Raw genomic sequence first — 17869 nt, 5'->3', positions numbered from 1 at the left:
TTCGCAGCTCTCATCGCAGAGCGAGCGTCCTTGGCATCGGCAATGGCCTTCTCTAAGTTTGTCTGTCTCGCCCGGTCTTCTTTCTCAAGAAGTTTGCAACGGTTTGCAGCGCTCTTTAACTTCTCGGCCATCTCGGCCATCTCTTCTGTGCTTCGGCAGTGAGCAGCTTGTTCGGCTCTCAGCTCTTCAAGGACCTTCTCGGCAGCTGCATCGCTTTTTCTGGCTTGCTCCTTAGCTCGGGCAAGTTCTGCCCTAAGATTCTCCACGGCGGCCGTACCATCTGCTCAAGCACACACATTGTAAGACACTGGCATGAAGCTCCTCTTACCTGATGCCGCCCGAGGAATTACATACCTTGAGCCTCATCAAGCTGCTTGTTGACAAGCGCGATGTCGGCATCTGCCACGTCCAGTTGCCGCTTTAGTTCGGCCAAATCATCAGTTCGGCTTGATTCCTGACACCTCGCCACCTACATTCAAAGGCGAAATCTTAGACCTGGGATTATGATCCTCTGCGTGCCGTCATTTCTTGACAACACGCAGAGTCTCAGGGGCTACTATCTACATAGGGCACATCTTGTTTTATGCGCAACTGATGAAGAAGTACATTATCAAACGTACCTCAAAATCCGTCAGCAAACTTCTGACGGCCTCATGCAATCCGCTTTCCGCGGACGAAATCCTTCCAATCACCATACCCATCAATGCACGGTGCTCCTCTGAGATAGAAGCTCGCCCCAGCAGAATCATCAGCTCCTCCGACCGCGCACCGGACGGTGCCGGGCTCGTCCTATGACCTCCATCGAAGGCCGGACACGGAGAACCTTGGGGGGACATATGGCTACCTTCCACCCCTGCCGGATTCGGAGAAACCCTCCGCGACCACACCTCAGGGTCGCCCGCCTCGCCAGGCGGTACGGCAGGGGGAGGCGTTCCACTCTCCATCATCTCCGGAAGAAGATTCCTCGAAGAAGAGCTCTGCTGAGAAGGGCTAAGGTACGAGCTAGAAAGTAAAATTTCGGTTAATCTTCTCAGATAAAAAGCAAGGATTTCTCTCATCCCTCTAAAGGAAAATCTTTCTCTACTTACGGCTGGCTGGAGGGCTGATCCCTTTGAGGGAGTAGTTTGGCCGAGGATCTCCCCGGCGTCGGACCCTCTGACGAGGACTTTTCCCCCCGCTTTGAGGCCATGGTCTCCGGGTCATCAGAGGCGGCCCTCTTCTTCCCCTTAGGAGAGGAATTGTCGGTTCCTCCCTTCGGAGCAGCCTCCTTCGAGGAGGCCATAGTTTCCTTTTCCTCCCCCCCACTTCCCTCCAAAGGCACGATCTTCAACATCCTGACTAGCACGGGATCCGCCCTGGTCTCAGGAAGGGGAGCCGGACACCTGGTCAGCTTTGCCTTCGCTATCCACTCCTGTTTAAAAGGACAGCTCTTTTAGGGGCGAATTTATGACAATTTTACAGATAGAGAGTCCGGGCACAAGGTTACTTACTTGAGTATCCGGGCGATTGCAGCTTAAACCTACGTCCTCGGTCAAATCCGGACACATTGCTTGTCATCCGAAGAACATTTTATACATCTCCACGGGCGTTGCGCCCATAAAATGCTAGAGAGCTCGTGGTCCCTCCGGATTAAACTCCCACAGACGAAGGGAGCGATGTTTTCCGGGCAGTGTTTAGCGAATCAGCATGACCTGCGTCACCTTGACCAGGTTGAGGTCTCTTTCTAAGAGATCCCTGATGCAGCCTTGCAACAAGGGCACGTCTTTGGATAACCCCCAATCTAATCCTTTGTTGACCCATGACGCTAGCCGTGATGGGGGACCCGAGCGAAAGGCAGGAGGCACCACCCACTTGGCGCTCCTGGGAGCGGTGATGTAGAACCACTCTCGTTGCCACAAGCCGAGCTCCTCTTGAAAGGAGCCCTCGGGCCATGGAGCATCAGCATTCTTACTTATGACAGCGCCTCCGCACTCTGCGTGCCGTCCCTCGATCATCTTCGGCTCCACTCCAAATGTCTTGAGCCATAATCCGAAGTGAGGAGTAACACGGAGGAACGCTTCGCACACAACGATGAATGAGGAAATGTGGAGGATGGACTCCGGAGCTAAGTCATGAAATTCCAGCCCAAAATAAAACAACAGCCCCCTCACGAAGGGATCCGTCGGGAAGCCTAACTCCCGAAGGAAGTGAGATATGAACACTACGCTCTCACCGGGCTGGGGACTGGGAATAGCCTGCCTTTGAGCAGGCAACCTATGCGAAATTTCGGCGGTCAAGAACTTAGCCTCTCTCAACTTTAGCACGTCCTCCTCCGTGACGGAGGAGGGCATCCATCGGCCTTGAAGGTCGGAACCGGACAGTGTCGAAGGTCCGAAGCGCCTGGAATCTGGAGCCTAGGGTGTTGGAACTCGAGGCGACGGGCGAACTTGTTTTGAGATTGGGGAAAAGGAGTAAGGCCCTGGTCTCTTTATAAGAGGTTGAATACCAGGAGCCCTCCCCGTAACCGTTTGGGACTCGCCTTTAATCGAGAAGACATGCTAACGTGCACGATTGGGTTACCCACGTCCGTATTGATGAGAATCCCGTAAAAGGGGGGACACGATCTCTGCTTTGACAAGACATGCCAAGGAAACCGCCTCGCTAAACATGCTGAGGTGGAAAAGTAAAAATGATTCGAGTAAAGCACTTGGCCGTAGTGTGATGTCATGCTGCGGAATACGTCAGCAGATTAGATTTGTGTTGATATTATTCTCTCTATGGCAATATGTGGAAACTTATTTTGGAGAGCCGGACACTATCCTTGGTGTCTAAAATCTTCTTGAAGGACTTGGAGGAGGAACCCGCCTTGCAATGCCGAAGACAATCTGCGCGCCGGACTCGTCGTCATTGAAGCCTGGTTCAGGGGCTACTGAGGGAGTCCTGGATTAGGGGGTGTTCGGGTACCCGGACTATACCTTCAGCCGGACTCCAGGACTTAGAAGATACAAGATTGAAGACTTCGTCCCGTGTCCGGATGGGACTTTCCTTGGCGTGGAAGGCAAGCTTGGCGATGCGGATATTCAAGATCTCCTACCATTGTAACCGACTCTGTGTAACCCTAACCCTATCTGGTGTCTATATAAACCGGAGGGTTCTAGTCCGTAGGACAACTTCATCATACAACAATCATACCATATGCTAGCTTCTAGGGTTTAGCCTCCTTGATCTCGTGGTAGATCTACTCTTGTACTACCCATATCATCAATATTAATCAAGCAGGAGTAGGGTTTTACCTCCATCGAGAGGGCCTGAACCTGGGTAAAAACATCGTGTCCCTTGTCTCCTGTTAACATCCGCCTAGACGCACAGTTCGAGACCCCCTAACCGAGATCCACCGGTTTTGACACCGACAGGGGCGGTCTCGGGAAGCCTCCTGCTTCCGCGATCCGGGTCTTCCAGCGACGCGGCCTGAAAGGCTCGTTCTAGGGAACACACCGCGTCCTTCTCTTCACAGGGCACCGTGATAACTCCGCCACTGAACTTGGCCAGCGCCGAGTACCCAAGGATGGTGTTGTACGGCAGGCGAATGTGAGCGACGTCGAAGTTGATGAGCTCAGTGCGGTAGTTGTCGCATGCCCCGAAGGTGACAGGGAGGCGGACCTGCCCAATCGGGACCGTGGAGCCGTCGGTGATTCCGGAGAAGGGCTTGGTTGGCTGACGCTGGCTGTAGGGCACTTGGAGATTGTTGAATGTTTCCACGGACAGGACGTTGAGCCCTGCCCTGCCATCGATGAGGGTCCTGGTGACCACCACGTTGCTGATGATTGGGGAACAAAGCATCGGGAGGACCCCGGCTGTAGCCGCGCACTTGAGCTGATCTGCTGAGCTGAACGTGATGGCGCACGCCGACCACCTGAGAGGGCGCGTGGCTTCAAGCCTGGGGCGGATTGCATTCACTTCGCGGGCGAACTTCTTGAAGATGCGTTGAGAGGCTGGGGCCTGAGCCCCGCCCAGGATGCAGGCGATCGCGCGCGGCTCCTGGAAGCCACCAGCTCCCTCGTCTTGGTGGCGGTCCTCGTTTCTCCTTGGCTGCGGCGGCAGTGGAGGGAGGCCTGCGTTGCCATGCGGGCGATCCTCGCGAGGCTGATCCCTCCAGTCTCCCTCGCGAGGCGGGTCTTGCCAGCGATCCTCATGAGGTTGATCGCGCCACCCTTGGCGCGGGCCACGGTCTTCCCAGCATCCTACGTTCCTTCCTCCTCCTTGACCGTAGCCCCGGTCACCACGGTTGGGGCGACGGCCGATCCTTCCTTCTCGCACGGCTCGGAGCTCGTGACATTCGTTGGTGTTGTGGGTGTGGAGGTCGTGGTACACAAAGTACCTGCTGCCCTTGGAAGGTTCGGGCTGATCTCTTCCCCGCTTGGTGTCTGCTTCTGCCGCGAGCGCGGCAGCCCCCTTGCGCTTCACGTCCTTGGCCTTGGGCTTCTTCTCTTCTGGGTCTGCAACAGGCAGCTCGAGGAGGGAGAGACGCCCTTCCTCAGCCCTGGCGCACTTGGTCACCAAGTTGAACAGCTCCAAGGAGGTGCATAGGTCTTCATGCATCGCCAGCTCCTCCTTCATCTTGACATCGCGCACGCCGTCGGAGAAGGCTGAGATGATGGCCTCCTCAGTCACCTTGGGAATCTTGAGGCGCGCGTTGTTGAAGCGCTGGATGTACTTCTGCAGGGTCTCCCGGGGTTGTTGCTTGATGCGGCGCATGTCGCTCACGGCGGGTGGCCGGTCGCGAGTACCTTGGAAGTTGGCGATGAAGTGGGTGCGCATCTCATCCCAGGAGGAGATCGTGCCTGGAGCCAGGTTCAGGAGCCAGGTGCAGGCCCCGTCCTTGAGCGCCATGGGAAACCAGTTCGCCATGACCTTCTCGTCTCCGTTGGCAGCTTCAATGCCCAGCTCGTAGAGCTGGAGGAACTCCACAGGGTCGGTCGTGCCGTCGTAACGAGGAGGCAGGTCCGGCTTGAACTTGCCGGGCCACGCGAAGCTGCGTAGCTCGGTGGTGAAGGCACGGCAGCCTGCTATGGCCACGGGAGGCCTTGGGTGATGGAGAGCTTGGTCTTGCATGTCCCCACGCGCTTCAGCTGGGTCTTGACGTGCGGGAGCAGGAGCATGGTCACGATGTGCTGGAGCAGGGAGCGCCCGGGCAGCTTCTTGCAGGCGAGGGACTTCTTGTCAGCTCTGCTCTTGCCGCGCTGGCACCTGACGGAGCGGGTTCCGCCCAGGGGCCACGCGCCTTGGAGCCATGGCACCTGCTTGTGGAGGAGGCGGCCGGGGCGCCGCCGGAGCTTCGTCGCCCGCGCGGGGCGGGGTGCGGCGCAGTGGACCGGACGACGCAGGAGAGCCCCCTACAGCGCGGAGGAGCTCGGCGACGCGGTCGAGCCATTCTTCGTAGACGTCATCGACGGGACGGTAGCGCAAGAGCTCGTTTGCTGCGATGAGCGCAGCACAAGCCTCCATGGGTGCACGGAGCGCGCAGGACGAAGAACCAGCTGGGGTGAGCGAGGGAGTAGCGGTGCGGCCGTCTTGCCGCACGGACGGATGCTGAGACGATGCTTGCTTCTCGTCCCCCGCCGGGCTGGTGGCGGCGTTGACGGCAGGTGACGGGGAACGGCGAGGACGCCCGCCGACAGGAGCCGTCTGGGCGACGCGGGAAGCGAGAGCGGCCCGGCGCTCGGCGCGGGCCCGACGAGCGTTAGACATGGGCGCGATGGTAGGAGGAGAACGGGGCGGTGGAAGACGAATTCCGGCGCACCCCTACCTGGCGCGCCAAATGTCGGATTTCTGGTTCCGGCAGACCCTTGAGGTTCGAACACTGGGGTGCGTGCCGAGATTTTGCCTCCTACCTACCTGCACCCCTCCGCCTCGCTAAGATCTAAGCAATGGAAAGAACAACACGAATGACACAGGGTTTATACTGGTTCGGGCCACCATTGTGGTGTAATACCCTACTCCAGTGTGTGGTGTGGTGGATTGCCTCTTGGGCTGATGATGATGAACAATACACGGAAGAACAGCCTCGCGAGGGTCTGCTCTTGGCTGGGGCGATGAACTGCCGGGAGGGGTTCAGTCACCCTTCTCTCTCTCTCTTTCCTTCTCTCATCCTTTTCTTTTTCCCTCGTCTTTTCTTTCTCTTCCCCCCTTTCGTTCTGTGGTTGGTTGGTCCTATTTATAGAGGCCCTAGTCCTCTTCCCAAATATCGAGCGGGAAGGTAGCCAACAATGGCGGGCTAATTTGAAGGGGGACAACTAGTACTAGCTATCCTGACAAAAGTAGTCTTCTCCTGCACAAAGCTCTGGTGGTGACGCCGTCTTGGGCTCCACAATGACCTCCATCTTGTAGTCCTCCTGGTCTTGGTCTTGTTGCACCGAAATGGCAACCTTTGCCTGATGCCTCGGTACTCCGCGGCTGCACTTGCTCCCTTTGCACCAAGGAGGAAAGGAGGACGCTGCGCGGGCTGGCACCCGCTTGGCGCCTTCGGTCGTCATGGCTTGCGTCACAGGCACCTCATGAGGTACCCCGCCTTGATCTCTCCGCCTCCTCGCGAGCCAGCCTGATGAGGCCATGCCTGAGGAAGCTCCGCGTCATCCGCCCCGCGAGGCTTGGCCCCTCGCGAGGGTCTTGGGTCTGTGTTGGTGAAGATGTGCCGTGCTGGGCCCCCCTTTGAGCCACGCCGCAGGCCACAGGCAGGCAAGTCTGGGGACCCCCGTTGCCAGAACGCCGACATCGCCGTCACACGACGATGGCCCTGGCGGCGTTCCGGCGCCACCGGGAGAGAGGGGGAGAGAGCCCCCCCCTCTTCTTCTTCTTCTTCTTCTTCTTCCTTGACCTTCTCCCTAGATGGGAGAAGGGTTTCCCCTCTGGTCCATGGCCTGCATGGCGGCGGAGGGGCAAGAGCCCTTCCAAGATTGGACCTGTCTCTCTGTCTCTCACTGTTTCTGCGTTCCAGATTATGCCCTTTCACCGTTTCTTATATTCCCAGAGATCCGTAACTCCGATTGGGCTGAAATTTGGACATGATTTTTATCCGGATATTAGCTTTCTTGTGGCGAAAGAAGGGAACCAACCACCTTATGGATATGGATATGGATATCCTGCCTCTTGGCCCCCTCGGGCATCGTCTCACGTTGATTCTTCTTCCCAAAAATCACATATATTCCAAAAAAATCTCTGTCAGTTTTTATCCCGTTTGGACTCCGTTTGATATGGATTTTCTGCGAAACAAAAAACATGCAACAAAAAGGAACTTGTACTGGGCACTGGATCAATATGTTAGTCCCAAAAAATAGTATAAAAAGTTGCCAAAAGTATATATGAAAGTTGTATAATATTGGCATGGAACAATCAAAAATTATAGATACGACGGAGACGTATCAGAGATAAGGGTAGAAAAAATGTTGTGTTTGCACCTAGAGATCTTGTTTGGTTACATTTGCGTAAGGATAGATATCCTAATTTGTGCAAATCAAAGCTAATGCCACGTGTTGATCGTCCTTTTAGGGTGTTAGAGAAAATAAATGATAATGCATATAAACTTGAGCTGCCTGCAGATTTTGGAGTTAGACCCACTTTTAACATTGCAGATTTGAAGCCTTATTTGGGTGAGGAAGATGAGCTTCCATCGAGGATGACTTCATTTCAAAGAACGAGAGGATTATGAGGACATCAATACCATTGTTACACCCACAACCCCTACTTCTATACATACTGGACCAATTACTAGAGGTCGCGCACGCCAATTAAATTACCAGGTACTTTTTTTTCTTGGTAACGATTCTAATGTTCATGAGAATATGATGCTACCCAAATTGGACACATTTGGGTTGCTTACAAATGAAGGGCCTAGCTTGGACAAGAAAGATGAACCTTGGAGCAAGTTCAAGCATGGATATGATGGTGTGCGCAAGGGGAACAAGAACGGAGTTACAAGTGATGATTCCAGGACTTTGAAGCCACCATAATAAGTGCATGAAGCCTTGGATGAAAAATACAAGATGCCACTTCATAAATTTCGTCCAAAGGCTATTGTAGGTGCTGTGTCACCTTATTTTTGGTCCAGGCCCATGTAATTTCGAAATACTTGATTATAGGCTGTTTTTTGAGTCCGTATGTGTGGGGAAACAATAGTTAGGGTTGGTTTTGGACCCCCCCCCTCCAAGGGCCATGAAATTCCCCTCTCTCCTCCATATATACAGCCCTTAGGGCATCATTTAGACTTTGGGTTTTGTTTACATGAAAAGTTCGACATAGCTGCAACTTCGCATACTTCGTTTGTGTTCAACGACCAGAGAAAGGCGTAACAGAACCCCACCTTCATTAATAAAGCTTTCCTCTTATATTCGCAATATCCAGATTGCAATCTCAGTTTGTTGCTTCTTCTTCGTTTTCTCAGAGGAAACAGACCCTCGTGGTCAGGTTGATCGTGCTCCAGCATGGTCAATAACCCCTCGGAAGTTGGTTTAGCGATTTCTAAGGCGCGACGTCTCGCACGTTCGTAGTCGGATCGTCAAGGTCGACTCCCACAGAAAATGATAGCCACCATCTCATCGAAACATCGAGACACCTTTGCCTCTATCAATACATGTGTGGATACATAGACAAAACATCGTGTCTCTACTAAGCCTCTACTAGACTAGCTCGTTAATCAAAGATGGTTAAGTTTCCTAAACATAGACATGTGTTGTCATCTGATGAACGTGATCACATCATTAGGAGAATGATGTGATGGAAAAGACCCATCCGTTAGCTTAGCATTATGATCGTTCAGTTTTATTGCTATTGCTTTTTTCTTCATGTCAAATACATATTTCTTCGACTATGAGATTATGCAACTCTCGGATACCGGAGGAATACCTTGTGTGCTATCAAATGTCACAACATAACTGGTGATTGTAAAGATGCTCTACAAGTATCTCCGAAGGTGTTTGTTGGGTTGGCATAGATTGAGATTAGGATTTGTCACTCCGAGTTTCGGAGAGCTATCTTTGGGCCCTCTCGACAATACACATCATAAGAAGCCTTACAAGCAAAGGGACTAATGAGGTGGTTGCAGGATGATGTATTACGGAATGAGTAAAGAGACTTTTCGGTAACGAGATTGAACTAGGTATGAAGATACCGATGATCGAATCTCGGGCATGTAACATACCGATGGACAAAGGGAATAACATATGTTGTCATAACGTTCGACCGATAAATTTCTTCGTACATATGTAGAAGTGAATATGAGCATCTAGGTTCCGCTATTACTTACTGACCGGAGAGGTTTCTTGGTCATGTCTACATAGTTCTCGAACCCGTAGGGTCCGCACGCTTAACGTTCGATGACGATATAGTATTATATGAGTTATGTGATTTGGTGACCGAGTGTTGTTCGGGGTCCCGGATGAGATCACAGACATGACGAGGAGTCTCAAAATGGTCGAGAGGTAAAGAATTTTATATAGGACGATGGTATTCAGACACCGGAAGTGTTCTAGAGGGTACCGGGTACTTATCGGGTCACCGAAAAGGAGTTTCGGGCACCCCCGGCAAAGATATGGGCCTTATGGGCCAAGTGAGGGAACACACCAACCCTGGTGCACCCCTATATAGGCCATCCCTATGAGGAGGAGAAGGAAAGAGGCAAGGTCAAGGAAAGTGTTGGTTAAGATTCCTACTTCCTTCCCTCTCCCCCCTCTTTCCTCCCCCCTCGGTTATATATGGCAGGGGGCGTGCAGCTTGGGAGGGACTCCAAGTAGGATTCCTCCTACTTGGGTGCCTCCTATGGCTGCTCCTCCCTCCCACCCACCTATATATATGAGGAGGGGGCGCCTAGCACACAACAGACAATTGCCTAGTCGTGTGCGGCGCCCCCCTCCATCGTTTACCACATCAGTAATATTTTTGTAGTGCTTAGGCGAAGGCTTGCGGAGATCACTTCACCATCACCATGTCGTCATGCTGACAGAACTCATCTACTACCTTGACGTCTTGCTCGATCAATAAGGCGAGGGACGTCACCTACCTGAACGTGTGCAGAAAGTAGAGGTGTCGTATGTTCGGTACTTGATCGGTTGAAGCGCAAAGAAGTTCGACTACATCAACCGCGTTATGAAATGCTTCCGCTTACGGTCTATGAGGGTACGTAGACACACTCCCCCTCATTCCTATCCATCTCCATGGATAGATCATTGCGTGTGCGTAGAAGTTGTTTTGTTTTCCATGCAATGTTTCCCAACATCCCCTACCCGTGGCGCTCCTGATTGCTACTTCTTGAGCTTGCGTTGGTTTTTCCCTTGAAGAGGAAAGGGTGATGCAGCACAATAGAGATAAGTATTTCCCTCAGTTAAAAACCAATGTATCAACCCAGTAGCAGAAACGCGCAAGTACCCAATAGATGCACCTGCACAAACAATCAAACACTTGCACCCAACGTGATAAAGGGATTGTCAATCCCTTCATGGTCACATGCAAAGGTGAGATCTGACAGACCTAAATAAAACTAAACTAAACATAAATTTTTTTTTGAATTTTTTTGGTTTGTAGATTGGAAAATAAAAGACTGCAAAATACTAGATCCGAAACTAATATGATGGAAAATAGAGCCGGGGGGCATAGGTTTCACTAGACGCTTCTCTCATGAAGGCAATAAAAGGGTGGGTAAACAAATTACTGTCAAGCAATTCATAGAAAATCGCAAAGTTATGACGATATCCAAGGCAATGATTATGCAATATAGGCATCATGTCCGTGTCAAGCAGACCGACTTCTGCCCGCATCTACTACTATTACTCCACACATCGACCGCCATACACATGCATCTAGAGTATTAAGTTCATGAAGAACGGAGTAACGCCTTAAGTAAGATGACATGATGTAGAGGAATAAACTCAAGCAATATGATGAAAACACCATCTTTTTATCCTCGATGGCAACAATTCAATACGTGTCTCACTACCCCTACTTTGTCACTGGGTGAAATAACGCAAGGTTGAACCCAAAGCTAAGCACTTCTCCAAATGCAAGAAAAACCAATCTAGTTGGCCAAACCAAACCGATAATTCAAAGGGAAATACAAAGATATCAAATCATGCATATAAGAATTAGAGAATATTCAAATAATTTTCATAGATGAGCTGATCATAAATCCACAATTTATCGGATCTCTACAAACACACCGCAAAAGAAGTTTACATCGGATAGATCTCCAAGAACATTCGGGAGAACATGGTATTGAGAATCAAAGAAGCCATCTAGCTACTATCTATGGACCCACAGGTCTGTGGTAAACTACTCACGCTTCATCGGAAGGGCAATAGAGTTGCTGTAGATGCCCTCCATGATCGAATCCCCCTCTGGAAGGTTACCGAAAAAGGCCCCAAGATGGGATCTCACGAAAACAGAAGGTTGTGGCGGTGCAGAAGTGTTTTCATGGATGCTCTGGTGGTTTTGGAATATATGTGAATATATAGGAGGAAGAGCTAGGTCAGGGGAGTCTCGAGGGACCCACAAGGTAGGGGTGCCCCCCTAGGGCGCGCCCTCCACCCTTGCCGCCGCATCGTGGCTCTTCTGGCTTTGACTCCAAGTCCCCTGGGTGTCTTCTGGTCCAAGAAAAATCATCGTGAAGTTTTATTCCGTTTTGACTCCGTTTAGTATTCCTTTTCTGCGAAACTCAAAAACAACAAAAAAACATAAACTGGCACTGTGATCTAGGTTAATAGGTTAGTCCCAAAAATAATATAAAATAGCATATTAATGCATATAAAACATCCAAAACCGATAATATAATAGCATGGGACAATAAAAAATTATAGATACGTTGGAGACGTATCACTGATCGAGGAGCTGCAAGTGGTGGCCCCCAAAGGGACGACGTCCCAGAAGGGTAAGCCTAGCGGCCGAACCCGGGAGACCTCGGTAACCTGGTCCGAAGAGAACCACTGAGGGAGTCCTGGACTAAGGGGTCCTCGGGCATCCAGCCTGTTAGCCATGGGCCGGACTGATGGGCTATGAAGATACGAAGACTGGAGACTGCACCCGTGTCCGGATGGGACTCTCCTTAGCGTGGAAGGCAAGCTGGACGATCAAATAAGTAGATTCCTTTCTTTGTAACCGACCTTGTGTAACCCTAGATCCTTCCAGTGTCTATATAAACCGGAGGACTTAGACCGGAGGGGGACAGTCGCAATCATAGTCACACAGGCTAGGCTTTTAGGGTTTAGCCATCTCGATCTCATGGTAGATCAACTCTTGTAATACTCATATTCATCAAGATCAATCAAGAAGGAAGAAGGGTATTACCTCCATAGAGAGGGCCCGCACCTGGGTAAACATCGTGTCCCCTGGCTCATGTTACCATCGACCTTAGACGCATAGTTCGGGACCCCCTACTCGAGATCCGCCGGTTTTGACACCGACATTGGTGCTTTCATTGAGAGTTCCACTATGACATCGACGACGGGATCGATGGCTCGCCTTTTTCTCAAGGACAATGTCATCGCCGGAGGAGTGCTGGTCCCAGGCCAAACCCTCCGGCTGGGCGGCTTTACCATGACTGCCCATTCGATCATTAAACCGACGATGGCCTCCCGGGTCATCAAAAATCCCCTTCGTATCGACTCCGAACACTCCAAGCTGATGGATCCAGCGGAGCTTTCGTCTTTAAACGTGCTCCTACATTACATCGCCGCCCTGGAGGTCACTATAGACTATGATCGAATTGGGCTTAAACCCGATCAGAGAGAAATCAAATCTCCACCGATCACCCACCAGATAGTGGTAGTCAAGGAGCGAGATGACAACTTTTCCTCCATACAAAGGACAGACTATGTTTGGATCTCCGGCTTCGAAGAGCCGGACACCCACCCGCGAGGAGATGCATCCTGCCCTCCGAACATAGAATCAAACGACGGGCCTAAGAAATCAGTGGATATCCTGGAGCCCGATCTGTTAAGTTCAGAAGTCCTTCAGACTCCGGATCCAAAATTGGGTCTGGGTTCAGATTTAAAACCACCGACCCACCCAAATATAAGCGCTCTCATGAGCATACAACACCAGTCTTAGGAAACGGACCACCACTTCTGGGCCAGATTTCTTCTTGTCGAAGACAAGATTAAAGATTGCCGCGACGAGGAAGCGATCTCAGCGTTCCGCAACAACTGTATGGACGAAGGAATCCTCAACGCCATCTACCGCCGTCGCATACTACAGTTCGCTGACTTGGGAACTATCGTACAGAAGTTCAGCGCAATGGAAAGTGCCTGGAAAACTCAGGCAGCCCATTGGGAACCATCGGTCCCCACTCAAACCCTCATTCAGGCGAAACCGTTCTGGAAGGATGGCTCGATGGGCCATGCAAAATACACGCAACACCGGATAACATACCAACACATAGCCTTAGAGCATGTTGTATACTCTAGCAAGTGGCCAAGAGCGGCGAGGATATCCTCACCAAGAATACCCCAGAACAGCATCCCCTAGAAGACGATGACCCCAAACTACTGACGATCTTCGAGACATTCACCTCAAACAATATGCACAAAAGGGCACTCCGCGGACTCGTCGAAGTCTGTCAAATTGCAGCAATAAACCCTTGGAAATACACGGCTATAACTTTTAATGCCGGTGAAGAACCAAAAATACAAGACAATCCGAGCACCAGCCGCCTTGGTCCTCAGTCCAATCGTCGATGGCTTTAGGCTCACCAAGGTTCTCATGGACAGCGGCAACGGACTAAACCTCATCTATGAAGATACACTCGACAAAATGGAAATATACAGCATCGAGCAAAGCATCATGACTTTCCGAGGAATCATTCCCAGTAGGGACGCGCGTTGTGTGGGAAAAATAACAGTCAACATGGTATTCGGCACGCCGGAGAATTATTGGTCCAAAGAAATAACCTTCCAAGTGGCCCCTTTCAACAACGGATATCACGCCCTCTTGGGGCAAGAGGCATTTACACGCTTCCAAGCCATACCTCACTACGGGTACAAGAAGTTTAAGATGCCCGGGCCCAATGGCATAATCACTCTCGCCAGTGATCCAGACATAGCAATCCGCGCCAAAAATAAAACCGCATCCCTGGCCCTTGAGGAATTATTTGAAGCCCTCGCGGCCGAAGAATTAACCGCACTGCGCTCCACGGTGGACAGGGACGATGTGATCTTAGACAAACGCCCCAAATCCACCTCCTTCAAGCCAGCGGAAGAAATAGTCAAATTCCAGGTCCATCCAACGGACCCCAAGAAGACAGCATCTATTGGGGCATAGCTAGACTCAACGGTCGACGCAGTGCTATGGGATTTTCTTCATGAAAACTGGGATATATTCGCCTGGCACCCTTCTGACGTGCCAGGAATGCCACGCAAGCTGGCCGAACACAGCCTCAACATATTAAAGGGATACAAACCGGTCAAACAAACACTGCGGCACTTTTCTGAACCCAAACGTCAAGCCATGGGATAGGAGCTAGCCAAGCTAATCGAGGCCGGTTTCATTAGAGAACTAAAACATCTGCACTGGCTGGCAAATCTGGTGATGGTACCAAAGAAGGATAAATCCTGGCGCCTGTTCGTCGATTTTAAAGACCTCAATAAGGCTTGCCCTAAGGATCCCTTCCCCCTCCCCCGCATTGATCAAATTATTGATGTAACACCCCGGATGTAATTTACCTTATATGTATCCCAACTCTTGCCGTTTTCGGCACTAAGTTATTTTATTTTCCTCGGGTTTGGGTTTTGTCTCCATGTGTTGTTTCCTTTGTCATGCATCTCATATCATATCATCATGTGCATTGCATTTTCATACGTGTTTGTCTCATGCATCCGAGCATTTTTCCCCGTTGTCCGTTTTGCATTCCGGCGCTCCTATCTCCTCCGGTGGTCCTTTCTACCTCTTTTCGTGTGTGGGGGTTAAACATTTCCGGATTGAACTGAGACTTGCCAAGCGGCCATGGTTTACTACGGGTAGACCGCCTGTCAATTTTCGTGCCATTTGCACTTCGTTTGATACTCAAACGGTTAACCGAGGGACCGAGAAGGCCTCGTTTGTGTTGAAGCCCAACACCCTTCCAATTTGGCCCAAAACCCACCTAAACCCTCTCCATTATCTAGAGCGTTCGATCACGATCGCGTGGCTGAAAACCGTGCTCAATTTGGAGCCTCCTAGCTCCTCCTACCTATAAAATAGCATCTCCCCCGAAATATTCGGGTCATTCCACCCCCTAACCCTAGCCCCGCTCCTCTCCGCACGGTCGGACACGTCCGCCAGCCGCCGGACACACCGCCGCCACCACTCCGGGGCTGCCACGTGGCCCTGCGCCGCCTCCCACCACTCCAGCCCGGGAGTCCCAAGTCGGGCCCCCGCGAGCCCGCGCGCCCCACGCCTTCACCCGCGAACCCCGCCGCCGTCTTCCTCCCGTCCGGCCGCCCGACGGCTCGGCGCCGCCGCCCGCCATCCCCGGCCGCCGAGCTCCGCCGAGCTTCGGCGACCTCGTCACCCATCGCGCGGCCGCGCTGCCCCTGCCTCCGCTGACCACCGCCGCGCCTCCTCACCGGGGTCACCTCGTCGCCGGCCCCGGCGACCTCCTCCTCCGACCAGCTCCCTCAACTCCGGACTCCCTCGCTACTCCGGTGAACAGTGAATCTGGCGACCTCCTCGATCCGTGTGCCGGCCCAATCTGGATCTGAGAGGGTTGACTTTTTCCCAGAGAACCCTAATTTTTTGCATACCTGCACATGCTATAACTTTGCATCCGTAGCTCCGATTTGCGCGTGTAACATATCTAAATGTTCGTCTCAATGAGTACATCATTTCATTTCATTGCATCATTTCCATTTGAGTTCATCTTGATACCCGAAAGGCTATGTGATAAATTTGCCAGATCTGTTTCATCAAATAGATATTTGTCATTTTTGCCATGATTAATGTGTGCATGATATGCTCCTGAGCTCTACATGAGTTTTGTTATATGCCATGCCATCTTTACAGAGGTGTTTACCATGTATTTTTGTGATATGTGTGGTGACTAGGACAAGCTTCCAAAGTAGCGTAATCGGTAATGCTGATTTCAGGGACTTAGAATTTCACAAAGTCCTTGTTCTGTTTTTGTCGGTATGCCATATGTTCATGTTGTTTCCTAGTGATCCGTGCCTCTTTTGAGGATGATCTATAAGGATGTTTTGTTAACCTTGTGGTGCTCTATCCATCCATGTCTTTGTTTGAATTTATGGAGAACCCTAGCTTGAGTCAATCGAGCTCTACTTTTGCTATATCGTGAATCCTGGCAGATTGTTGACATGTTAGCGAATTTGCCGAGGATGTTGCTATTGATCCGTGCATGCTATGTTGTTGTTCTTGCCATGTATATCTTCTATGATATCTATTCTTGATGGGTGTATGCTTAGTTTGTCATGCCATGCTCTGTAGTTAGTGCATCGAGCTCGTAAACATGCCTGCTCGTTAACTGATTTGCATGCTCCAGTTTTTCACCAAGTCTGAGATCAGTTTATGTTTTTGCCATGTTCACATGCTTGCAATTGTATTTTCTGCTCCCTTTTGGCTCAAGGTCACTAAGGGACTTTTGTTAAGTGCTTTGAGTAGCTTCATGCCATGCCTTGCTTTGCCATGTTAAGTTCCTGTAGCATGTAGTTTTCATGCTCTAAAGTGTGCTTCCTGATGTTAAATTCCAGTTATCATTTGCACTTTTGCCTATGTCTGAAACCTGTTATCATTTGCATTTTTGCCATGCTTGTTTGAACCTGTTAGTGGATGAATTAGCTGTAGCTCAGTGTTCATCTTTGGTCAAGCATCATGAGTGGATCCCTGCCATGTATTTTGTTGTCATGTTTGAGTGCTGTAGCATATTTATCTTGATGCATTTAGATGGCTACTTGCTGATTATCGCAGACCGGTGCCATATTTGTTTTGCTTGCCATTTCCAAACCGTGCATCCGATTCCGGTGATCTTTATATCGATTTCAACCGAAATCACCTAACCTTTGCAGTGGCACTCTTGGATTTACATGTTGAGGCCAGGTCCAATCATTCCTTGTCAAATCGTGCATATGCATCACATACCGCATCCCGAATATCATACCATGTTTGCATCATGTTATTTGAGCATTGCACGTGGTTGATTGTGTTACGTTTGCTTGTTGTTCTTGTTTGGGTAGAGATGGGAGACGATTTCGTGAACGAGGAGCCCGTTGAGTTCTCTTACGAGGATCAAGTCAACTCTGACAACTTTGCAGGCAAGATTATCATACCCTCGAAATCACTTCTATCTTCGCTTGATAGATACTCGCTATTTTGCTATGCCTATGCTATGATACCTACCACTTGCTTATCATGCCTCCTAATTTGCCATGTCAAACCTCTAACCCACCATGTCCTAGCAAACCGTTGATTGGCTATGTTACCGCTTTGCTCAGCCCCTCTTATAGCGTTGCTAGTTGCAGGTGAAGATTGGAGATCGTTCCTTGTTGAAACATTGTTTATTATTGGGATATCACCATATTATCTTGTTATATTAATGCACCTATATGCTTGGTAAAGGGTGGAAGGCTCGGCCTTTTGCCTAGTGTTTTGTTCCACTCTTGCCGCCCTAGTTTCCGTCATATCGGTGTTATGTTCCCGGATTTTGCGATCCTTACGCGGTTGGGTTATAATGGGAACCCCTTGACAGTTCGCCTTGAATAAAACTCCTCCAGCAATGCCCAACCTTGGTTTTACCATTTTCCACCTAGCCTCTTTTTCCCTTGGGTTTTCGGAGCCCAAGGGTCATCTTTATTTAAACCCCCCTAGGCCAGTGCTCCTCTGAGTGTTGGTCCGACTGAGCTGCCTGCGGGGCCACCTTAGGGAA

This window comes from Triticum urartu, chromosome 2A (genome assembly GCF_056163025.1).
Source record: "Triticum urartu cultivar PI428250 chromosome 2A, HENAU_Tu73, whole genome shotgun sequence".
Taxonomy (NCBI): domain Eukaryota; kingdom Viridiplantae; phylum Streptophyta; class Magnoliopsida; order Poales; family Poaceae; genus Triticum; species Triticum urartu.
Note: the sequence above shows the minus strand (reverse complement) of the source record.